Below are 12,252 nucleotides of genomic sequence, written 5' to 3'. Positions count from 1 at the left end.
AGAGTGAGAGCAGAGAAAATTTGGAAGGAAAAACGGATGCAAAGAAGATGCAAAGCCTTTCCAATAAGTCATTACTAACTTTATACAACTAAGTACAAAAGCAAGGTTTAGTGGAAAAGTCAAATTATCACACTAACCCTCCTTCAATACCCGTAACTAAATACTCTCATCATTATTTTAGTTTTATCAACTAAATTAACTTAGGTCCATTCTGACCAATCCTCATTAGGCTAACTAAATCTCCCACCAAAAATAATAAATAATATTATCAATTAAGAACTTAACTTAAACGCCTGTACAATTAGTGTGACGTATACTCCATAGGAGTGTTTGCCAAACCATTGAGCTCGCCAAACATAAGATTCGGCAATTGGCGCATTCATAGAATCTTATACTTAGTCAAAACTAATACCTTACTCATTCAAAATCTACTTTAAATATCATATCTCAATAAACAATAATCGGATACTAGGACTTCGTCAAGTGGGCTGTTATAACTCCCCCCCCCCCGCTTAGGAAATTTCATCCCAAAAATTCATACCTAAGAATAATTGAGGATGTTGATCTCTCATTAAGCTTTCTCTTTCCCAAGTAGCTTCTTTAGTTCTATGATTATAATAGCCCATATTTAGTGAAATTCAAATAGTGGTTTCGGGACCACAAATCTGATGTCAAAAAATTTATTTTATTATTATTTTAAGGTCTGTAGCATGATAGTAGCATCGTATAAAAATTTCATTAAGAAAATTTACCTTTTGCATGCTTAATTTGATAAAAAGGACTAAATTGTAATAAGTGCAAAACTTGAGTTCTATAAGTTAAAGGGATTTAATAGCTATGAAATTAACTGATTAGAGGGTTTATGTTGTAATGAAACTGTTGACATGTTGAGTGGACAAATATGGACATTTATTAGGTGATTTTAAAGGTTAAATATCAAGCTTAATTAAGTAAATTAGTAATTAAAATAAGATAAAGAAAAGAAAGATATCATCTTTCTTCCATCTTCACCAATGAAAATCAAAGAAGAAAAACACCATGGAGGCATGCTAGGTTCGGCCATGGCATTCTAACTTGCATGTAAGTCATTTTTGTCCTATTTTTAATGATTTCTATGTTTTTGGAGTTGTTGTAGCTTAATCTAGCCCAGGGACTAATTTGCAAAAATTTTCAATGTCTAGGGTTTTACCATGAATTCATTTTAGTGTTTTGTGATGTTTAATGGAAGAAAATGAATCCCTGTTGTTAGATAGACAACTTTTGTTAAGTGATTTTTAATGAATTTGTAAATTAGGGATTTAATTGAAAAATGTGAAATATTCATGGTGTATTTGTGAAATAATGAAATGTGTGGGATACTATAAGCTTGTATGATATTCATCTAGGCTTGGGTAGGGATGAAATTGCATGAATTTCATTTTACAAGCCTAAGGACTAAGTTGTAAAGAAATCAAAAGTGTAGGGACAAAATTATAATTTTGCTAAAATGTGCATTTGAGTTAAATTGAATAGAATGATTATTGAATTTATTTGAATTTATTTATTTAGATCAAGATAAACCACATACGACTTTAGATCGAGGCAAAGAAAAAGCTTCGGATTAGTTGACTTCATTTTTCTATATTTATCGTCGAAGTAAGTTTGTACATTTAAGTTTTGTTTTTATTTCATGATTTGAATGCTACTACATTTAAGTTTCTTTTTTATTTCATGATTTGAATGCTACTATTGTATAATATTAAATTGAGAGTTGATGAAAAAATCCAACGGCGTAACAGCGATTATCAACAAATGAAAAGGGATAGCTTCGGCTATCGAATACAGAAAGGGATAGCTTCGGCTATTGATTATGAAAATGGATGGTGACGACCATCAACAATGAAAAGGGATGTTGACGACCATTGAACTATGAAAAGGGATGGCGACGATCAAATTATGAAAGGGGATAGCTTCGGCTGTCGAACTATGAAAAGGGATGTGTTAGCCACACACTCCCCTTGGTCGGCCACACATGGAGCAAAGTTTGAATGTTTCAAACTTTGCTAATTTTAGCTTGGGACAAATCTTCAAAGGCACAAAAAGTGGAGAGGTTTGAGTAGGATTTTAAGGGAAATTGAGGGCTATTTTGCAAGTAATTTAATAAGCTAAATAAGCTGATTGGGTCAACTTATTGGGTCGGTTTTGGGCTGCAAAATTTCTTATTGGACCAGTCTTCAATGCTTAGCACACTGGGCCACTTTCTCCTTCAGGCTTTATATTAATTTTTAACCCAATTTAACTTGGATAAAAATTAAATATAAATTATATAAAATGATCATATTTTAGAACATCCTTGGCTGCAAAAATATTTAATCTTGCCCTTGGTTTAGTCAATGCAAAAATTCCCCAACTGTTCAAGCCTTTTGAGGTGTCTACCGAGCTAATTTTTACCTTTTGTGCAAAACTATATAAAATAAACCAACTTTGTGAAATTTTATTACAAAAATAATTAAAATTTGGTATTGTTAATAATTTAAGTCCAAATTAATTATTTTATAATTAAAGTGTGAATTTCAATAAATTTTACCACAAAACAACATGAATTAGAGCTCAAAAGGTGCTGAAAAAGTCTATATATTTTTGTTTTTCCATGTAGGTTAAATGAATATGAGCATCGAGTATGCCAATTTATAGGAAATGTTAAACGTGCACAGGAAGTTCAACCAGTGGTAACCCTTGGCTTCACCAAACCAGAAAATGACAACTAGCGTAGGGAAATAAATAAGATTAGAAAAGAGTAATAATGAGTTAGAGTTAAGTTAGGACTGTTTAAATTCCCAAATCAGAGATTGATAGTTTCTGAAGGAATTCTTGAGTATTTACGCTCAGAAAGGGAACCGCCAAATGGTGGATTCGAAAGGTTGAAAGGTAATCTTACGATATATGCAAGTAATAAGGAAGAAACTGAATCATTATGTGTGGTCTTGGTGATCTTACCCAAGAAAGGAAATTTTAGGGTCAAGATTTCTTAAAGGAGGGGAGAGTTGTAACATCCTACTTGGGGGAATTTTAGTACGCGAATATTGTTCAAAAGAATAAGAAAAATTAGAATCATTCAGGTGCACTTGTGACGCCTTTAGATTTGGTGAACACTGAGTTAGCACATAGTAAATGAGAAGTAAGTCTGATAAGGAAAGGTTCGCCCCAGAAGCCTTTCCTGGTGTGCATAAAATGGGCGGAGTCTGTTATAGGTAAATGAACATTGTGACGAGAAGCATAAGTTAGTAATAAAAAACACCCCTAACAATAGCCTTGAGTCAGTTAAGATATAAGGAAATGATGGTTAAAATTTAGCTAAATATGAACTATGTAGTTAAGAACAAAAAAAAAGAACTTCATTAGTATTCTTTAATTTTATAAGATTTGGATAAAACCACCATTTGACTAATGCAACATTTTGGGTCCCAATAAAGTCAAGGGTCAAGTCAAAGTGTTTAAGATAAGAAAGATATCTTATATCTCTCCTCGAGAGAGTGGAACTAATGGAAGATAGGAAAGCTCATCTAGGTTAAGTATAAGGCCTGACTAATGGCGAGCCCTATAGTCTATAAGAAAGCAAAAATTTTATCTACCCCACTAAGACTTTAGACATATATGTAGGTGCGTAGTCTATAATGAAATCTGATGCAAGATGTCGTTAAAAAAAGATGCCTAGTAAATCACATAGTTGACTCAGGTAATAGAGTTGTCAGCAATAAGGCATGATGCCCTAGTTGCAAAAACTATTATATGTGAAAGACTTTATGGCTATTCTCTGTTATACGTGATCCCTTGTAGGGGAATATGTTATATGTGAGCCTTTGAGGTTGATTCTATTATGAGAAGAGCCCTTGTGGTTGAATATGTTAAATGTGCCTTCGTGATGAAATTTCTTGTTTGGACGCCTTTGTGGCTATCTAATGATGTATGGACACCTTTCTGGCTATCTAATGATGTATGGATGCCTTTGTGGCTATCTTATGATGCGAGGACACCTTTGCGGCTATCTATTTTTTTCTGGACACCTTTGTGGCTATCTAGTGCTCCAGAATGTTTTTGTAGCTACCTAAGTCAAAGGAGGACATCTGAAGTGAAGAGTATGCCTTTGTGGCGAAGTCTATGAAATGACCTTGGGATAAAAATTCAAAGGCAACGCCAAACAGGCGAACTTTGAATGGAAGTGCAGCTAACAAGCTTACGATAATGAAAGATTGGCGAGGAATATTTCATACTGAAAAAACAGACGAAGTCTACCTTGTCCACCAGAATGAAAGGAGAATTAGAAAGTGTGTCTAAAGTACAAGCCCACATGTAGTCAGGACGCTTATAGAGTACGAAAGACGATACAGTAAGTGAAGTTTTAATACGAGTAATGATAATTCTAGTAAGTACCGGTCTAAGTAGAAAAGTGAAGTGCAATGTTTTAAGCATAATATGAATTGATGAATGATTGCGTTAAAGTGTCTCATTAAGTTCTTCTAAACTTATTATGGTTTCTTCTGAAAGTAGGATTTATATAAAAGAATGCACCAAGAGATGATGCCAAAGCTACGCCATAGAAGCGGTGGTCCGTGCTAGTATGCATGCACACATATTAATCATGTAATAAAAAAGACATAATACTTTAAGACACATTTATGATGTTCGAATAAGACACAAAACAATTTTATGGAAATTATTAAACTAATTAAAAAATAAATGGTTTAGGCCTTAAGAGACCACAAATGCTTCTTTCAGTTTCTTAGCCTTAGCCCACATTTTAGGCCCAAATGGCAGCTTCGATCTTTACCCAATTAAAGGATCCAAGATCACATCAACCCATCTAAGTAAAAAAGTGAACTGCAATGTTTTAAGCAGAATATAATTTGATAAATGATTGCCTGAAAGTTTCTCACTAAGTTCTTGTGGACTTATTATGGTTGTTTCTTAATGTAGGATTTAGATAAAAGAGTGCACCGAGAGACGATGCTAAGGCTACACCATAAGAGGAAAGGTCTGTGTTGATATGCATACAGAGGAAGAATGAAAGAAAGAGGGAAGCATGAAAAGAAAGTTATATGAAAAGCTTTTGGACTATATGATATCAACTAAGTTAAACAGAAAGCCATTGGGTGTAACACCCCGAACCCGAGACCGACACCGGAGTCGGACACGAGATGTTAACAAACTTTGAAAAAAAAATTTCCAGACACTGCCCAGTCTGAGTACTAGTCGCTTCAAAAATCATATCTTGAGTTTCACAACTCAAAAATCAGTTTTGTGATTTTTCTCTGAAACTAGACTCATGTCCCCATCTATGTATTTTTTTCTAGAATTTTTGGTCGGGCCAATTAGTACAGTTTATTAGTCAAAGTCTCCCATGTTACAGGGGTCAACTACACTGACCTTTGCTCATTACGACTTGGATATCTCTCTGCACAGAGCTTCAATACTGATGCCGTTTGTTTCTATGGAAACTAGACTCAGAGAGGAATCCATAAATATATGGTATGACTCCTAATTATCTCTGGTCAATTTATAGTGAATTTCCAAAGTCGGAACAGGGAATCCAGAAACTGTTCTGGCCCTGTCCCACAAGAACCTGAATATCTCTTACTGTACTGTTCATATGATTGTTTCGTTACTTTCATATGAAAGTAGATTCATCAAGGTTCGATTACATAATTTATTCACTATTTAATTCCACTCCTACGAATTCTTGTGATTTTTCCAATCCACACCACTGCTGCTATCAGCTTCTGTTTTCAAAGTAAACCTTACCTAATTTGGGGTTTCATGGACCAACTAGGGCCTTGTCATACATAAGCCCACATATGATCATACTTAGCCATTCCAGTGGCTGATCATTTGCTCAACACTTCCAATCCAACTATAGTTACATCATGAAACCATCTATACATTCATAAACACAAATGGTCTAATGCCATACTCCTCTTCTACAAGCCATTTTCGCATGGCTGTACACTTATACATTTCATAAAGTACTCGAAAAACAACAATGGGTAGTCCTATACATGCCATATCAAGATTCAACCAAAATAGTACCCAAAAGAGCCTTTGATAGTGTGGGCGACTTCGACTTCAAGATCCCGAGTCCGATAGCTGGAGAACCAAAAATCTATAAAACAGAGGAGCAGTGTAACGAGTAAGCAATTTATGCTTAGTAAGTTTGAGCAAGGAATTCCAGCATAAACAAAGAATAACACACATTTGGCTAAATGGAATATTTCATAATACGCAATTTACCGATATCAAACTTGCTTCACAACATTAACAACCCTTATATACATACACAATAGACTAACTTAGCCGAAGGCCGGTAGCTCGTTTATCAACTGAGCGAACATTTATTTGTAAGGGCTCGATTAAATTCAACACATACGTAACATATCCCCATATTGGGATGTTTTTCGAGTATTCGCTGGAATTTTACAGCAAGCTCATTCATTACCAAATCACGTACCTTCGGGATTTAACCGGATATAGCTCCTCGTTCAAATGCCTTCGGGACATAGCCCGGTTTTAGTAACTCACACAATGCCTTCGGGACGTAACCCGGATTTAACAACTCGCACGAATGCCTTCGGGACTTAACCCGGATTTAATAACTCGCACGAATGCCTTCGGGACTTAACCCGGATTTAGTATCTCGCACAAAGGCCTTCGGATCTTAGTCCGGATATATTCACTTAGCACAAAGCCTTCGGGACTTAGCCCGGACAGCATTCAATTAATCATGCACATTCATATTTCATTTTCATTTGCGAAACTCAAACACAAGGCACATATCATCCTTGCACATTCGGCTCAATAGCCTCACATAGAGCATGATTTAATCACATCGTAATTTAAGCTCTCTTACTCAAGAACTTACCTCGGGTGTGGTCGAACGATTCCGCTAGCTATTCAACCACTTTTTCCTTCCCTTTATCGGATTTATTTCCCCTTTGCTCTTGAGCTTAATTAAACAAATAAATTGATTTCATCATTTAGGCATCAAAAAGATGAACACAAGGCACTTAGCCCATATTTATACATTAGACATTAAAGTCTCATACATGCAAAAATCATGCATCAACACAACATATTAGCTAATTTCTTTCCCCTTGGCCGAATATGCATGTCTATTTTTGGGGTCGATTTCAACACTTAATACACACATATACACACTAGTAAAGCATCCTCCCCCTTTTCATCAATTTAACACATGCATTGCTCATTAACATGCAAAGTCACATTCGGCCTTAGCACACATCTTGCTAGCCGATTCTTCTCCATTTAGCAACCAATGCTCATATGTGCTCACACAAAAATGCTAAAAAGGAGGTTCAAGAATCATCAAGCCATCATCACATGCATCATTAACAAGCTTCATATTTTGCATGCAATGGCATTAACACAACCTCCACCTAGGCCGAATCTTAACTCATCCTCATGCCTCATCACCACAACATCAAACATCAACCAAGAATGATGCATCCATGGTCAAGTGCCATTTCCATCACATAGCAAGATTTAGACCATGGGCTAGGTAGAACTCAAGCTAACAACTAAAACATGCATGCATCTCATGGAACATCATCAAACATACCTTAGCCTAGCTACATGCATGGCCGAATCTCTTCACCTTTCTTCTTCTTTCCTCCTTAAAATTTTTGGCCAAGGATGAACCAAAGGATGAGAAATTTTTTCTTTGTTTTTCTTTCTAATTTAGGCTAAATGAAGGTGAGAAAGGATGAACACAAATTTTTCTCCTTTCTTCTCTTTAGCTCACGGCAATGGGGGGGCAACCACACATTTTTTTTTCTTTTGTTTCCATTTCTTTATTACCCATACTCCTTATTTTATTCTTCCATTAACAAAACATGTTTCATGACATGTTTTGCCCATCATTCCTTGTCATGGCCGGCCACTACTCATTAGGGGGAAATTTGACATGCAAGTCCCCCCCTTTGTCCACATGCACTAATAGGTCCTCACACATTGACCTATCACATTTTAAAATTTTCTCACATAAGTCCTATTGACTAAATTCACATGCAATCGACTAAATCGAAGCTTGAAATTTTCACACATTCATAATTACATATTCTAGACAATAAATATCACATTCAACATTTCGGTGACTCGGTTTAGCGGTCCCGAAACCACTTCCCGACTAGGGTCAACTTTGGGCTGTCACATTGGGCGAAGTTGAAGTCAGTGCATAAGTTGTAAAACCCTGTTTGTATAGTGATAGAAATAAGGCTTGCACAATGGTTGTATTATTCAAATTTTAAACGTGATTTTACATTGTACAAGGAGTTATACCTAATAAGAATATATAAGGTAATTCAGTATAAGAGTAAAAGAAATTTTATTAGTTGAATAGTTACATAAGAAAGTAAAATAAAAGACAAAGTACGCCGGTCCCTAGGCGTAACACCCAATACTCTAATCCGGTTGATCAGGTTGGTAGAGAGAGTTACATAACACAAGTTACAAAAAACAAGTAGATAATATGACATTTGAGAAGGGATTTAATCAAGCAAAGTCTTAAGTAACACTTTGAAAAATAGAGTTGTATAGAGCATGATGACAACTTGACACACTTAGACACAAATAAATAAATAATACTAGTAGACATGTCACATATTCTTACTAGACGCAAACCTTATAAAACACACAATGATGAATGAAAACAAAATAAGAGTAAAGTACATAACACTTAGACCAGAACATACGAAACGTAACACCCTATGTTCGACCCAATCACCAGGTTCGGTTATCGAATGATACAATAACCCAATTAACTTAACATTATTTCTAATTCTACTTTAATTGCATACTCAAACAACTTAAGGATCAAAATCTATCTATTATTAAAAATCATACAAAACTAGTGATAATCCTTGCAACTTGGATTCCAACACTATTTATAAATTTTAACTTAATCAAATACAGATATAATCACTTAACCTTGAGGCATGGCCTCTAGGGTGCCCTCTATATACATGAAACAACTACGTGCCCATCGCGTCTAGAGTTAGGCAGGGTCTGGCTTGGTCCCTTCTCTTGATTCTTAAGTCATTATCTACATTGCATCCAAGCAGTAAATTTTTATAAGTTTAGAAGAACTTAGTGAGGTCTATACATAAAAAATTCATAAATGACTGCTTAAATTTTAAGGAAATGAGATTCTATTTATAGAGTTCAAACTTTCTAGATTCTGTAAGAGAATTCACAAACTTCATTAGTGTAGCAAATGACTCATGTTCTCTAGGTCAACTATTGGCGGACATAATCAATGGTAGAGTCATAGCCATGACCTATCTAGGGATATTTTTATATGGGTCTTACGCTTGCTTGTCAATGTTTCAAACTTTCTTATACCCTTTTATGATATGCTTTATCCCCGAAACTCATAATCCGATGAATTCATCATAATTACAAATCCTCACCTTCAACCCCTTATCTCATCCTGAACTCTGAATTCAGACTTAATTATGATGCTTGGCTAACTGAAAATCTCCTCTTTCCCATAGTGGGTTGATGCCCCCCATGTAAATCCATAGTACCTATTCTCTTAGTCTAGTCTTTTAAGGTACTCCAATGGACAGGCAGTTTCTAGCATGCTATCTTTTAGTCAAGCACCCCTTGACAGTTTCCACTCTGGGTAGACCTAGTAGTGTTCCCCAAGTTGCATAGCCTTGATGAACTTTCACTTCTTATTATTTTCTGGTGAACTTCCTACCCAAGGTAGTTCTCAACGAACTTCCTTGTTGTTAATCCATGTGGTCTTTCTCGCGCTATGTAGTCCTAACCGGGTGTACCTCTCCTGTAAATACCTGACATACTTTATTGGTCATTTAGCCTTGAGGTAGCATTTCCTCCCATGAGGTCTCTTAACGTTTTACTCACTCTTCCAACTACCTCTTTGTCGATTGTTAAATTAAGATTTTATCCTATAATAACCCATTTTGTATCTATTTAACAAATGTGGTTTCCACGACTTCTTTGACAGACTCTTATTGGTGGGCACTACATTTACCATATCGTCTATGGAATTTCTCTTTTATGCATCACTGGGTTAAGGTGCTTCCTATGCTCCACTCATCGTTTCTTTTGGTGAACCCCTTTGTTATCTTGTTGCCTGCATTCCCAAACACGCCAAGCTAATTTTGTTTTGCAGCTTGTCGTGCGACTCACATCACGACTTTGGTGAGACTCTTGGCTTCACGTCTCGCAAACTTCATATGTTACCATAGCTGAGCTATGGTCTTACACAACGTAACCCCGTGTTTAATGTCCTAGAAGACTCCATACGTTGTAATAGTCGAGCTTTGGTATTACATAATGTAACCCCATGTTTAATGTCTTAGTGGACTCCATATGTTGCCATATTTGAGCTATGGTCTTACACAATGTAACCTCATGTTTAATGTCCTGGCGGACTCCATATGTTTCCATAGTCGAGCTATGGTCTTACACAATATAACCCTATATTTAATGTCTTGGCAGACTCCATATGTTGCCATAGCCGAGTTATGGCCTTACACAATTTAACCTCATGTTTGATGTCCTGGCAGACTCTCGATTTTAAGGAATCAATAAACCTCTTTCGAGGTGTTGCCCCGAAGGACCTATAAACCGTTTCCATGGTGTCACCTTGAAGGATCTTATTACCAATACCTCGGTGTCGCTCCAGAGAGTCGATAGGCCATTGTCACAATGTCGCACTAGTGAGCCAGTAAACAGCATTCCATGATGTCGCCTAAACTCCCTTGAATCCTCACTTCAATCCACGTAACCCTTCAATACGAAAATTATTCCTATTTTAATCTACTCTGTCCAGGTAACTTCCTCCATACTCTACATATGATATGAACATGCATTTCACACAAAAGCAAGTTGCTATTTACAAACACAGAGTGTGTCAATTATTCAAACACTTTGTGGTAACCACCAAACATTCTGCAATTATTCTTACAGATATTCACATGCTTTTTCAAGGTTATGCATCCAAAGAATACCCATTCACTACTTTCATACACAATCATGGTCTTAGAGTCAACTTAGAGTCGACACAAATGTAATTCAATTAAATGACACAACATGATTGATCACCCAAAAGTAGAATACAAAATCTCACCTAAAATTCTTCCTCCTTTTCAACTTCGCTTGTCCCAACGCTAGGGCCTCCTTCATCCTGACAGCTAAGCATGACAACCATTTATAGGTCAACTCAAAGTTAGTTAAACATTGGAACCCAGATTCTATTTTCAGGAACTTAGTAAGAAATCTTAACTCTCACTTTTCCTCAAATCCACAAGTACAGAAAGATAAGAAAAGCTAACTGGTTAGAAATTTCTCTACTTCCAAGCTTCAATTCTCACTACTGCTACTCCATGCAGAGCTCTCCTTCATTCTCCTCTTCTTCGGTACAACCAAAGAATATCCACTTTTAGCTATATATATAGCTCTTATACATAGTCTTCCAACCTCTTTTGGCCAATCACCAACAATCATTATGTCTCTTACTAGAGAACCAGTCGGTTTTATCCTACCTAAACCAGACTTGAGACTTAGCTATTTACCTGCCAGTCACTAAATTTTCCAAAATTCCTAGTAGTCTTCCAACTCTCTACTTTGCTCAATTAACCCCCAAAGCTCCTTTAAATTCAAGTCCTTCAAGAAATCCGAGTGTGACACGAAACACCTTAAAATATCACAAATATGGAAACGATTAAACATAAGACATAAAATAAGATACATAAAACACTTAGCCTTAAAAACACATAAAGACACAATAACATTAAAAACATGAATTTAAAACAAAACATACTTAGACACAACATTATCAACAAAACATATCTAAAATAATTGGGCATGAAATAAGACACAAAACATTTGCCTAAACATAAATATTAACACATAAAGTATGCCACAGAAATATTAAGGTGTGCATCAAATAAAGAACTAAATTTTGAATGTTATAGTTCATTTTGAATTTGGGCTTCACACATTTGGTCCTCATCTTTTGGACCAGCCCATGAATGGTCTCTTTAGGCCCATCATCCCGAATGCATATCAGTGGTCCGACGGATACGTTCAAAGGCTCCTTTCAACATAAGGATGGCCTTCTTGGAATAGGCCCTCTATAAATAAACCTCATTAACATTATATTTGGGCTTGTAACCCAAGTTATCCCACGATTTCTAGGCCCAATTCTAGACCCATTTTAGATATGTGACT

This window comes from Gossypium hirsutum, chromosome D13 (genome assembly GCF_007990345.1).
Source record: "Gossypium hirsutum isolate 1008001.06 chromosome D13, Gossypium_hirsutum_v2.1, whole genome shotgun sequence".
In the NCBI taxonomy this organism is placed as follows: Eukaryota; Viridiplantae; Streptophyta; class Magnoliopsida; order Malvales; family Malvaceae; genus Gossypium; species Gossypium hirsutum.
The sequence above is the reverse complement of the archived record's forward strand: the minus strand, read 5'-3'. Positions refer to the sequence as shown.